At 36.4% G+C, this 12527-nt stretch overlaps 1 long non-coding RNA gene across 4 annotated transcripts; it reads left to right on the top strand.

Annotated features, from left to right (window-relative positions):
* The first annotated feature begins 747 nt into the window (after window positions 1–747).
* Window positions 748–5117, top strand: LOC132056861 (uncharacterized). Of its 4 annotated transcripts, XR_009414988.1 has the most exons (4): window positions 748–1258; window positions 3716–3999; window positions 4183–4264; window positions 4906–5117. It is a non-coding gene; the product is annotated as an uncharacterized LOC132056861 (long non-coding RNA). The 4 variants fall into 4 exon arrangements; XR_009414986.1 differs by having other exon boundaries at window positions 3738–4264; XR_009414985.1 differs by having other exon boundaries at window positions 3716–4264.
* The last annotated feature ends 7410 nt before the right edge of the window (window positions 5118–12527 follow it).

Below are 12527 nucleotides of genomic sequence, written 5' to 3'. Positions count from 1 at the left end.
ACTCATAATTTACATACATCAATAGTGCTAATCTCGTTGGGCAACAACGCATTTATATCATCATCAATAATAATTCCCATATCTATATACACAAGCCGATGAGGCTATCAAAATGATAAACAAAAAATGAGCCGACAAGGCTACAAGACATCTAACCATACACAAGCGTGACGTCTACGAGCCTGTAAGAAGAGTATGTAACATCATATAGGCAGGACAGGACCCCGCCATGCCCATAGGTATGTACACAAAAGAATAATACCGAAAAGCTGTAGCTCCGGATAAAATGGAACTCCTCTCTGCAGTCACTGAATAGGAAATCTACGGATCAAGACTGTCTCCCTGTCCACCTGCGGGCATGACGTAGCGTCCACAAACAAAAGGACGTCAGTACGAATAATGTACTGAGTATGTAAAGCATAATCAACATCATAACAGGAGCATAATAAACAACACAAGAAATAACATGAAATGGGAGAATCAGGAGGTAATAGAGTCATTTGTACCTTTAGTGGCCTTCATCATATCTACTTATTTGTCTTTCATAGGGACCTTCCATTCCTAATGCTTACTCATGCATATATATATATACATATACATATTCATATTCGTGTTTACTTATACTCGTATCCATATCTATATCATACCCGACCATAACGGTTCGATGGTTCACATACCCGGCCATGACGAGGATCAGTGATTATACATACCTAGCCTTACCAAGGCGCAGTGTTATCCGTATCACTACTACAAAAAGGGCCTTTACCAGCAATTATTTAGCGGCGATAAGACAATTGCCGCTAATTGTTGATTCTTTAAGCTGAAATATTAACGGCACATGAACATTAGCCGATGAAAGAAATAGTTTTACCGATAATAGAAATAATTTACCACTAAAAATCGCTAATTGAAACCAATCTTATCATTTTGCCTTTCCCTCCAATTCTTTTTCATAACATTTTGATATTCCCTCCACTTATTTTAAGAAAAAATAAAAGGAAAACCTAGCCCAAAATTCAATTTTAGCTGCGCATCGTAGACTAAAGCAACTGTTCTCTCTCTGAAACTGAGGTCACCGGTCAGCCATCTTCTCTGCAACAATGTTTATTTTGGGTAGGTGCTGCTCAACCGTGGCTGTCTCAATCTTCTCCCTCTCATCGGTATCCTTCTCTTTTTCGTGTAGGTTTCAAGATTGTTGCTGACATCAGTCTTCTCCTTCACTTTTTTGTCTTCATCGGCAAAATATTCTGCTTCCCAGGTACCCAAACACTTGAGGTTATGTCGATTTGATATTTTTTATAACCAACTATGTCTTTCTGATTTGTAAAGTAAAGTTTTCTTTACTTGCTAAGTCGTGTTTTGCAATATTTGATTAATTCCTCCTTTGTTTCCTCTACTGTTTTATGAATTGGTTCCTCTCTCTGTTTGCTAAAAAATTTGTTGTTATTATATTCAGATTTTCATGATTGTTTAAAGTTTTCTGAGTGTTTTTGATGACTATTGAGGTTTTAGTTGAATCTTCCACAAGTCGAGGTGTGAATTCAACTGTGTTCGAAATGTGTACGACAGACTCTTTAATTGTTTACAAATGCCTAGTCCCTGGTTCCAATTTGCTAGGTTTCTTAGCAAATACTAAGGGAATTTTAGCGGCTTAAAGGTTCAAAAAGTATTTACAACTATAAGAGAGATGCTATCAAAATTATTGGTTGCTAGACCCTGACCAGATTTATTTATAGTCGAGTGATTAATGAAAATGTTGATGAATGCGGTATATATAATGTCAATTTCTCTACTGGAGTTTCAGTTTGGATGTGTAATGAGTATTTTATTAATCTAATATTTAAAATAATTGCATAAATACCTTCAATAAGATGTAAAAGATAAATTCTTGAACTTGTCTAATTGGATATTCTTTATGCTCTGGCGTCCTGGTTGATTAAAGAAGTGCTGATTATTTCACTTCAAAAGTTTCTATTGATTCCAAAAAGAGGTACTCAGTGTTCCATATTCAATTCTGAGAAATTCCATAGAATTTGAAGAATAGTTAATATTGCTTTTGATGCCATCTACTCATCCTACATCTCTATGTATGATGAATGATAATATATTTCAGTTTGAAAGATGATTTGGATTTTCATTCCTATTTGATATAGGTCATGATTATTAGTATTTATTCTGAACCTTGTAGTTATGTTTATGACTTTATTCTAGTTTCCAGACCCTGACCTGGTTAGTTTATCCGCACGAAGGTCTTAAAAGACCAGAATAATTTCTTACTAATATCCAAACATTAAAAATATCTATTAGCCTATAGCTCAGTTCCTGGGCATTGATATAACACACACACAAAAAACCAATTCAATGGAGAATATCTCTGCTTAGAAATTCCAGCTACCTTAGAGAACACATAAGTCTATGACAAAAGATGCATTGCCAATAGAAGAAACATTATTTGTTTTCAATTGAGTTATCTAAAAAGCAATAAGTACTGTGAGCTTTGTAAAGTGACCTTCTGTGATATGTTGTATGGTTATCAATCGATCTCCTAAGCTTAATACTTGGTACAACACTGGAAGTTTATTGGATTAGACTGAAAACTCGTCTGTTGTGAGTAGAGACCATCGCATGCTTTAGCATTTATATATTCAGAAATTTGAAGATCTCTTTAGCTTTAAAACTAAACCATTGTAAAGTTATAAAAGGACTTAAATATTATGATGTATTAATAAAAACTGAGAAGTGAACCTGAATTCTATCAATCATCGTATTATGGAGTAATAAACATCAATGAGCTTTAATTCCACATGGGACTATGGGAGAGCTACATATTTACCTTTTGCATTTAGTTAACAGGAACTCATGCTTTTTGAAAATGGCAGTGACAAAAAAAGTGTGTAAATTTTTGTACTTCCTGTCTAATTAACCATCCTTTTTTTTTTCCAGTTGAGCGAATCTCACTAAATGCAAAACTTTTCTTTTACACTCTTTATTATCTTTTCTATACCATCTTAGACGCACTCATGTTAGACGCAATCACTCTTATGCTAATAAAGTGAAATGCATAAAAATCAACTTGAGCTTCAAATTTAGGATACACTTCTATTTGAGGTGGTAATTGTTTGCTAATGCTTTAAATGTGGTAAGTTAAAGCAGGGTGCTTGTTAGAATTAGATTACTCTTTTTTCCTCTTCTTGATCAGTCTTCACCATTAGATTAGATGGACTTTATGGAAAAATTCAATTTAACTCCAAGGTAGAAACATACATAATATAAAAATTAAACAGAAACCTACAAGCTAAAAAAATTGGCAATAATTTATTATATAGCCTTCAAAGGGCTTAAATTGTGAATAATGATAAACAGACCTAAAAGATTAAAAAGCTAGACAGATTTTGACATAAGTAAATTAGAAGAAGAAAAGACCTGATGTAAGAATAGATCTAATCAAATGAATGTGTGCTCTTTCTTTTTGCGTGCGAGCTTCTGTTTTCTTTTGTGCGCATTATGTTCTTCAGATCAGCATCGACAAAAGATTTAAAAAATATGTAAGATCTTCTATTTTAACAGAGAGGAAAATAGAACTTTGTTTCTAAGAGGTTTATTGTCCAGATTGAATTTTATATAGTCCTATATAGTCGCTAATCAAATTTTCCTAACTTTCTAAAGACATTATGTTCTTATTCATTGAAATTTAATGTGCATTTTAATTGTTTAGATGATATCTTTGAGCTATGCAGTCAGAATTACTCCAAATGAGACAATTAATGCGCAAATATACTCCCTTTGAATCTACGCCTTAAGATATCAATGGCACCTCAAGTGAACAGGTAACTCGATTTCATAAGTTTTAAACTTTTTTAATGAAATTTTAATTGTATAAAGGTATTATCAACTAACGTGTTAATATTTATCCGGTCCCTGATGCCAACAGTGGCCATGAACGAGTACCACAAGCATCAAGGATGCCTAGTGTTGCTGAAAATACTCAACGTTCTCACGGTACTACTCATCTATATCCTTAGGCTCCTCAAGGCATTTCCCAATATCTTTGTCAATCTAGAAAAGTATTGGTTTTACCAAAAATGCATGGATATTTTGTACGTGCTGTCTATCCTCACAGTATTCTTCTTTACTTGCTTTTCAACTTCTGCCTGCTCCTACACCATTTCCCTGCAAACTCAGCCGTGAGAACTTCTGCCATATTGCTGCTTTGGCACTTGACAAGGGATGAAAAGGCCATAATCATGTCACCATTCGAATCCCGGTGCGCCTCCGATGCCTGCTTACCTGTTTCCTTAAAGTAATGACCATCTGTATTGATTTGAGTATATGATTCCTTGAAGGTGAAACTGAATGTTTTTCTAACTTATGACAGTCTTAATGTTGTTAACAAATTGTCCAAATTTTGGTTAAGTCTTCATGAATATACATGTCCTTTTTTTTTTTTTTTTTTTTCAAGTCATGAATATACATGTCTTTAAAACAGTCCTCCAACTAGCTAAGACTAGAGCAATTAGTTCATTTCTTAACTGGAACATGAAGCCATCTTGTTTGACATTAACTGTAAAAGTATGAATAAGTAGCATGTGTTTCAAACTACCTTTTGAATATGTAGCCTGTAACCAGCTGTAAACTTTGGCACTACATGGGCATCTCTGGTAACAGGTCTTGATTTAGTAAAAAGTGATATCTTAAAGAGCTTAATAGTTTCAAAGTTTTAGGTGGTTCAGTGTTAACAGCATAAGTAGTCCAAATATGTCTTTTCTGAGCTCATGAGTTAAAGCATGGTTTTCACTTGTATGGCAGTTTTGTCCAAATTAAGGGTAGAGCAAGATGAACAAGTTTTTTTTAAGGGAAGTTTTCACTTGTAAGGGCAGTTTTAACACATTTATTTTATTATTTCAGGGCATACTGTCTGTTGTTCGTAAATTTCGCATGTGGAAGATTTCAATAGGATGAAGAGTTGAGGAAATTATTTGAAGACATTATTCGATAGGATTGGTTATGTTAGTTCAAACAATATAAGTTTATTTTTTAAGTTGTGACATTAATATTTAGGATTAGTACTTCATTTTAGTTGTTTAGATTCAATGAGATTTTGCAATACTTTATTGCTACTAAGCGACTCTCTTTTACTAACAATTTTTGTTGGATTTTCTAGTTATAAAATTATAATTAAAAGTGCAAATTGGATCATTTTTTGGACGAATGTAGTAGCCATTATTAATGACGGCTAAACAATAGTTGTTAAAGCTTGTGACTTTTAGTGTCAATTTAATTGAATTTACGGATTGTAAAAATGGACGTTAAAGGGGGGATTAAGACATTTTCACAAGCAATATTGTAGCCTTTAGAATTGCCGCTAAACAATTGTCGTTAAAGACGTTTACTATTAGCGGTAATTTAAATAAATTTACATGCCATTAAAATGGAAGCTAAAAGAGCAAACTAAGACGTTTTCAAAATGGATATTATAGCCATCTCAATTGCCACAAGATAATTGCCGTTAAAACTACTCTTTCAGTGGCAATGTAATTGAATTTATCGGCTATAAAAATGGACGCTAAAAGAACATAGTTAGCCGTTATGAATTGGCTTTAGCAGTCAAATAATTGTCGCAAACAGTTGCCGCTAAAACTAATGGTTATTAGCGGCAATAAATAACGATCTTTACCAGCATTTCCGAGAATGGTCGGGAAAGCCTTTACCGACTTAACATTGCCGGCCAAAGACTAATGGCTGGTAAAGGCTATAGCGGCGATTGTTATTGCTGCTAAATCCATTTTTTATTGCCGCTAAAACCCCTTTTTGTAGTAGTGTACCCAACTGCAGTGGTGTGCACGCGATAGGGATCATACCCGGCCATATAAGCTCGGTGCTATATTATAGTCATACATACTTAGACCCGTATACATAAAAGTCCATAAGTATCATCAAAATCATTACCATCATCATTTTCGTTACATCTATCCTTGGAGGATCAACTATCATATAAGGGATGCAATGGAATCATGAGAGTATCGAGGATCATGAGCTTTAGTAACTTTAGAGATAGAATCATTTGGAGGACATTATGGAACTCATGAAAGGGTATGTAGCAAAGGAACCATGCCTTAATGAAAGAAGGGTTAGCCTTACATACCTCTTCGTCTTTTTAGCTATTTAATGTTCACCATTGAAGCTTGAATAATCTATATTTAGAAGGATTCATACCATAGCTAAGCCTTAATGACACTCTTAAATTCAAACTAGAATAATTCACAATCTAATGAAAATTGGGCAAAGACTTCCCCTATTTCGTCAACTTCCACCATATTACAATACAACTCCCAAAAATCCACAATAACATCCACAATATCACAATCAAGTATTCACATTACATTAAGCCTTCAATATTCACTCTCATATTCAACCTATACTAGCAACTTCATACCAACTTTTTCACATTTTCATTCAACGCTTCCTTATCACCATTATTACCTTCCATAACAAGATTATATCCATATCATACTAAGAATCATGACTCAAGTTAGTTTACTACTCACAAACATCATAAAAACTACATTTTGACTTCATTTTCTACTTCCTTCTTCTACCCAAGTTTTGCTACAACCAAGCATTCTCAATAACATGAAATAAGCATGGAAACTAACCTTTTCATCCCATAGAAACAAGCTTTGGAGCAGCTATCAACTTTGTGCAAAACCCTAGCTACAATGCCCAAGTATTTCTTGAAATCTACCAACCCTAGGAAACCTTCTAACACATGAACACTTTGATTCTTGCTATTTGATCTTGGTAATCTCTTGGGTTTGAGTAAAATATGTTTGAAGAAGGGTTTTGGAGCTTTAGAGAGCTTGGAAGAAATGTGAGGAATGAAAATGAGCAAGGGTCGTCCATCCTTAAAAAATAAAAATCTGACCTGACCCGATTATACGGGCCGTATAATTTATACGGTCCATATAATCAGGCCGTATAATCTTACTAGGTTGCACCCTTCTCTGGACGAAGTCTACGGACCATTATACGGGCCGTATAATTTATACGGTCCGTACAAATGGCCATACAACTGGAAAATTTTGATTTTCGTTCTCGTCGACTCGTTTAACTTCCAATCCTCGTGGAACCTTCTTGGCACTTATATAACACTTCATTAACCATACAAGAGGCCCTATAGCAACCCCTCAAGATATTTCTAAATAAATGTTAGCTCAATTATAGCGGAAACCTTCCGAACATGACTTACATTTTCACTTCCTTCAACAAACTAAACTTCACATATTCGTATGACTTCGAAATCTTATAGTATGCACCTTAAGCTATCTAATAATTCCCTTAATCTCGTAAGGATTTCATAATCGCCTTAAGCTCACATTAGCCTATCCACAAGGCAACACATCCGAAATTTTCGAGATGTAACACCGCTATAGTGGTCCTGCCCAGTTCACACTTGGACGCTACAATGGGAGGGTAACTGCTGTCACGGTACTGCTACCGCCATAGCGGGCACCAGAAACCAGAGTCCCCAAAGTTTCACAATCTCAACCCGAAATCTCGACTAGCCCCCGAGGCCATTTGCTCACATACCATATATGCAGACATACATAAAAATATACTACGAACGTGCTTGTGGCCTCGGAATTCCCAACGGAGGTCTTGTTCAACGAGTCAATCCACGATACCTCAAAAATAACTTCCCAACCCAAGTCCCAAAGTGTACCCGAGCGCATTGAGAATCCTACTGAATATACACACCAGTACTAAAAGGCCATCCGGACCTCTCAAAATCGACGGATTCCTGAAAAAGGTCCGTTTTCCCAAAAGTCAACTTTGAGTCGGCTCTTTTTCGCTTTAAGCTTGAATTTTCCAAAAAGTCACCCAAATCATATCCAAATACATCGGGGTTGTGTGTCAATAGCCCCCTCAGGTCAAATGTGAGCTAAACAAGCTCGGGTAAGGTTCAAAAGTACCAGAAATATTATAACGACCAAACGGGTCATTACATCAAATACCAATTAAACCATCGCTCGTCCTCGAGCGATAAAGGGAAAAGAAAGAAAAATTACCTGAATCAGCAAACAACTGCGGATATCGGCTATATGATGTCAGACTCAATCTCCCAAGTGGCCTACTCAACGGGACGATGCTTCCATTGCACCACGGAAGCTATCTCCTTAGACCTCAACTTTCAAACTGCCTATCAAAAATCGCAATTGGCTCCTTCTCGTAAGTCAAATTCTCATCTAGAAATACCGAGTCCCAACGAACAATATAAGATCCATCGGCATGATACTTCTTCAGCATAGACACATGAAAAATTAGATGAAAGCCGTACACGTGTGGCAAGACCAACTCATAAGCAACATCGCCCACACGATCAAGGATCTCAAATGGCCCAATATACTAGGACTCAACTACCTCTCTTTCCCAAATCTCATAACACCCTTCATAAATCTTTATAGAACCCGATCACCAACGCGAACTCTAAATCTTGACCTTCCGATCCGTATACATCTTCCTCGACTGACGATTGACATGTTTCAAAAGCTTGGCCTAAATGTCCCTCACCTTCTCAAGAGACTCTCTCAATAGATCCGTACCCCAAGGTCAAACCTCAAATGCATCAAACCAACCAATCGGAGATCTGCATCTCCTACCATACACAACCTCAAAAGGTGCCATGTCGATACTCGAGTTATAACTGTTGTTATACGCAAACTCTGCAAATGGCAAGTACTAATCCCATTTTTAACCCTAAGGTCTATAACGCGGAGCCCTCAATCATATCCTCGAGCACCTGATGAGCTGAACGGTCCGCATCACCGTCCATCGATCGGGGGTAGAAATGACCTCTAAGATCCACTCGGGTACCCAACTCATCATGAACAACTCTCCATAAATAGGAAGTGAAGATAGTACCCCGATCAGATATGATAGAAATAGGAACCCCATGCAATCTCATTGTTAACACCTCTGACATTTTGTGGTGATGTTTTGTGAAAGGATTAGCGCGAGATCAAGGAGAACATGGAGCCTATATGACCTTAAGGAGAGTACTTGATAGCCTTAGAGTGCGTGCCACAAGATTTTGAAGCTATTTGAATCTGTAAGTCTAAGTTCGTTGAAGAAAGTGAAGTATAAGTTGTGCTCGGGAAGGTTTTGTAACAACCGAGCTAATGTTGATTTAGTAACATCTTAAGAAAGAGCTATAAGGCCCCCTAGATGGTTAATGAAGTATTACAGAAGTGCCAAGAAGGTTCCACAAGGTCTGGAAGTTAAACGAAGCAACTGGAACAATTTCGAAAAAATGTGAGTTATACGGTCCGTATAACTTGTACGGTCCGCATACGGGTCCGTATAACCTGTCTATAGATGGGTCACTCACTGGTGGTATTATACGATCACTTATACCGACCGTATAAGTTATAAATGTCGATATAAACCATGTCGGGCAGCTTTTATATTTTTATAAAAAGAGGACCCAAATTCTAATTTCTCGTTTCTCATCTTCTCCATCACTCTTGAAACCTCTAGAATATTCCATACACTGTATTAACACATATCCAAGAGAAATCAAAGATTGAACACCAAGAATTAGTAAAATCAAGTATATGGGTGCTCACTAGGGTTGTGGAAGTCAAGGCTTCCTTTGGAATTGAAGTTGGGGTTTTCTCAAGTGAAGTATCTTCATACAAAGATCATTCCTATATAATCAAAGCTGAGCTTTACATCTATTTCATGTTATTAAAAGTATTGAGTGGTTGAAAGACTTGGATTAGAGAAGAAAGTAAAATATGAGCTCAAATATGGAATTAATGGTATTTTGACTGGTAAGTTTGTTACACCTCGTAGTTTCGTCCGTTGAGATTCGTTAGGCGTTAGTTGTCCTAATTGTGAAAACGGGAGTTACCTTAGGATATATGAGATTACATGTTCCCATATTATGATTATGACGGGTTTAAGCCCATGAAATGAGCTATGGAAGGATTTAAGAACAAACAAATAAAGGAATGGAGTTTGTGGGAACTTTGGTAAAACTTGGCAAAATTTTCGGACAGGATTTTGGTCCAGATTGGGGGAGGAATATCTCGTAGCATATGAGAAGTTTTGGTGCGTTTCTTTCCAAATTGAAGTTAATCGAGTCTAGTTTCCGACGCAACAAACCGTTCGTCAATGTGACGTCTGAGTAAAATTTTATGCATGTTTTACGACGGACATGTACAAAGAAAATTTACGCGGACCATTTGACGGCCTGCAGGAATTTTGACGCCCCGCAGAAAATTCTGCGATCCGTCAAATTGCACCAGCCCAGCGTCAAATGGTCACAGTGACGGGATTTTAAGTTCCTCTTTATATAATTTACTCCACTTCATTTGGACATATCATTTCACCAAATCAGATCCAAAGGCTCTCTAAAAAAACCCTCTCTTCAACTCCATAAACTAATCCAAGCCAAAATCCAAGGGAGATTAAATATCAAGAGGCAAGAATCAAGATACCCATGTGTTAGAAGCCTTGCTAGGGTTATTAGACTCCAAGAATTCTTTGGATATTGAAGCTAGGGTTTTCATATAAGTTGATAGCTTGCTCTAAAGCTCATTCTTATGAGATAAAAAGGTTAGTTTTCATACTTATTACATGTTATCAAGAATGTTTAGTTGTTGAACAACTTGGGTAGAAGGAGAAAGTAGAAGATGAGTTCTAAATGTAGTTTTTATGATGTTTTTGAGTAGTAAGCTAACTTGAGTTATGATTCTTAGTATGATATGGATATAATCTTGATATGGAAGGTAATAATGATGATGACGAAGCATTATTATGAAAATGTGCTAAAATGGGTATGAAGTTGCTAGCATAAGTTAAACATAAGGATGAATTTTGAAGGCTAAGTCGAATGTGAATACTTGATTATGATATTGTGGATATTATTGTGGTTGTTGGGAGTTGTTTTGTGATATAGTGGAAGTTGACGAAATAGGGGAAATGCTGCCCAATTTTCATTAGAACATGAATTATCCTAGTTTGAATTGAAGAGTATCATTAAGGCTTAACCATGGTATGAATCCTTCTAAATGTAGATTTTTCAAGCTTCATCAGTGAACGCTAAATAGTTAAGAAGTCGAAGAGGTATGTAAGGCTAACCCTTCTTTCATTAAGGCATATATATGGTTATATATATATATATATATATATATATATATATCCTTTCATGAGTTCCGTAATGATTTATAAATGACTCTACCTCTAAGAGTACCAAAGCTCATGATTCTCGATACTTTCACGATACTAGTACTTCCTTTATATGATAGTTGATCCTATAAGGATAGATGTAACGAAAACGATGATGGCAATGACGTTGATGATACTTATGGACTTTTATGTATACGTGTCTAAGTATATATGACTATTATGTAATACCGAGCTTATATGGCCGGGTATGATACCTATCGCGCGCACACCACTTGCGATTGGGTACGGATAACACGAGCCTTGGTAGGGCCGGGTATGTATGACAGAGCTTTGTCATGGCCGGGTATGTGAAACCATCGAACCTTCGATAGTCGGGTATGCTATGGATGCGAATATGTATATAAATACGGATACGAATATGGATACGGATATGGATATTTGTATATGTATATATGTATGTACACAAGCACGCACTAGAAATGGAAGGCCCCTATGAAAGACAAGTAAGTAATTACGATGATGGCTACTATCTCCTGATTCTCCCATCTTATGCTATTTCTTATGCTATCTCTTATGCTCCTGTTATGATGTTGATTATGCTCTACATACTCAGTAAATTATTCGTACTGACGTTCTTTTATTTGTCGACGCTGTGTCATGCCCGCAGGTGGACAGGTAGACAGGCTTGATCCATAGATATCTTATTCAAGGACTGCATAGAGGAGCTCCATTTCATCCGGAGCTACAGCTTTTGGTATTATTCTTTTGTGTACATACCTATGGGCATGGCGGGGTCCTGTCCCACCTATATGATGTGACATACTCTACTCTTCTTAAAGGCTCTTAGACAGTTGTATATGATTAGATATCCTTAGCCTTGTCGGCTCATATTTTGTATATCACTTTTATAGCCTCGTCGGCTTGTGTATATGGATATGGGCATTGTTATTGATGATGATATAGATGTGTTGTTACCCAATGAGATTAGCACTGTCGATGCATATAAATTATGAGTAAGCCATGTGGCTCACCTAGATGTGAATATGAGAGTACGATAAGAGGTACCCGGTTGGATTAGCAGCGGGTGCCCTTCATGGCCCTCCGGTTGGGTCGTGACAAAGTTAATTTGAATCATGATTCTTAGTATGAGATGACTACAATCTTGTTATGAATGATGCTAATCCCGTTGAGGAAGTATTATGTGAAGAATGAGTATGGTGTTGTATTGTAGTCATGGTTATGGATGACTTTGAAAGTGAATTTTAGAAGTGAACAATGTTTAACTTGAGAAATCTATTGATTATGATATTATGGGTGTTGCTATTGCTATTTGGGAG

Source organism: Lycium ferocissimum, chromosome 5, assembly GCF_029784015.1.
Source record: "Lycium ferocissimum isolate CSIRO_LF1 chromosome 5, AGI_CSIRO_Lferr_CH_V1, whole genome shotgun sequence".
Lineage (NCBI taxonomy): Eukaryota > Viridiplantae > Streptophyta > Magnoliopsida > Solanales > Solanaceae > Lycium > Lycium ferocissimum.
The sequence above is the reverse complement of the archived record's forward strand: the minus strand, read 5'-3'. Positions and strand labels throughout refer to the sequence as shown.